Source organism: Condylura cristata, unplaced genomic scaffold (genome assembly GCF_000260355.1).
Source record: "Condylura cristata isolate star-nosed mole 26May11 unplaced genomic scaffold, ConCri1.0 scaffold00048, whole genome shotgun sequence".
NCBI classification, from domain to species: Eukaryota; Metazoa; Chordata; class Mammalia; order Eulipotyphla; family Talpidae; genus Condylura; species Condylura cristata.
This window is the reverse complement of record NW_004567149.1, coordinates 463,223-464,864: the sequence shown is the minus strand read 5'-3', so window position 1 is coordinate 464,864 and position 1,642 is coordinate 463,223. Positions and strand designations below refer to the sequence as shown.

The window sequence follows — 1,642 nt, the reverse complement described above, 5'->3', positions numbered from 1 at the left end:
GCCGGCTGCCGAGGTCGCCCAGGCAGGGGCCCCTTTGTCCTCACGGCTGCCCGGACCCTGCGTCCCTGGCTGCCGCAGTGCCCCCGCCCTCGTGCAGGCATCCTGAGCGGGACCTGGCCCGCACGTGGGTCTCCCTGGCTGGGCACCCTCTGACGGCAGCACCGAGGTCCCGGGTCTGGATCTCGTCTGACCCGCGCCGGACACTGCTTAGCTCTTTGAGCTGAGTCTTTTCCCCTTTACCCAGAGGACACAAGGGCCAGGGACGTTCCCATGGCCTGGGTGCCCGGGCGCGGGGGCTCGAGGGAGCCCCCCACAAGGTGTCCATGACGGAGCTTAGGGCCTCATCCTCACTCTTCCGAGCTGCCGCCTGCCGGACGCCGGCCTTAGGGTCGTCACCCAGTGAACAGAACGGGGAGTCGTACGTCCCCCTGTGGGACCTCGCCACCAGCTCCGGGCCTCCCGCCTCAGCCGGCTGCTTCTGCACCACTCGCAGGATGTCAGCCGCCCACCGGGGGTGGACACCACTGGCAGCACCCCACAGCATCCGGGGGGCCGGTGGGCCAGCTGGTCGACCTCCAGGTGCCAGGCCAGCTCCCCGGGGGCGGCCTGGGCTCTGGCCTCCGGCGGGCGGGCAGACGCAGCAGCCACGCTCCATGCCGGCACGTTCCGGGGAAGGGGGCGGCTCTTAGGGTCCTCCGAGCAGAGCACCCCCACTTCTTCGCGGCTCCTTGGGAGACGGTGCCGGAACTTTCCGTCTCTCTGAGATGGGCCTCCTGGGGCATCTTTCTAGACCGAGCACAGGACTCTGCTGTGTCCTCCAGGGGGGGTTGCTGGGTCCCCCAGGCCTCCCTGAACAGCTGCCCGTTCCCACTGCCTCCACGCCTCTCCGGGGCCGCGGCGGCCAGTTCCTCCCCAGGGCTCTTGCAGTTTGCCGGGGAGTGGGGGTGCCCGCCGCAGGTGCAGACCCTGAGACCTGCAGACTCCCCGAGACAGGCCCAGCCGGGGCCGTGGTGTCGGCCATGTGGCCGCCGTGGCCAGCAACCAGGGCCGGCTGGAGAGGTGGGTCTGGCTCAGTCTTGGTGCTCTGGAGCTGCCGCAGCCGCCGCGGCCTGAGTCCATCCGGCCAGGGAGGGACCCCAGGGCGTGGCAGGTCCCCCACCATCTCCCCGCCGCCCCCTCAGCCGTGGGTCTCAGGGGACCCGCCTGTTCTGCTCCCCGCTTTGTCTCAGGGCATCCTCCCACCCCCACCTCTAGCCTGTACTCCAGTTCCGTGTGCGTCTATAAATCAACCTTATCTTCCCCGCCACTTTTCCGTCTTTCCAGCGAGTGAGCATCTTCAGGAAGAAAGAAAAACCCACAGGAAGCCACAGCACTGCCCGTAGAAGCTCAGGCCAGGGTGCGTGAACCCCCTACGGCACTCTGGAAGGCCCCCCTAAAACCAGTGAGGCGAAGGCCAGCGCCACATCGCACAGGACGCAGGCCGGACACCCCCACGCGGGCGAGACCCAGCGGTCACTGCCCCGCCGGACAGCCAGGCCGGGCCCGCCGACCCCAACACCCCGGTATCTCTCAGAGGCCGCCCAGCAAGGACCCACGAGGCCCGGGGGGCGGCAGCACGAGGCCTGTGCCCTCCACGGGGCCC

At 69.6% G+C, this 1,642-nt stretch overlaps 1 protein-coding gene across 1 annotated transcript in view; it reads right to left on the bottom strand.

Annotated features, from left to right (window-relative positions):
* F13A1 (coagulation factor XIII, A1 polypeptide) overlaps nucleotides 1–1,642 on the bottom strand; it is a 38,155-nt gene that overhangs the window by 31,657 nt on the left and 4,856 nt on the right. The gene's annotated exons all lie outside the window — the stretch shown is intronic.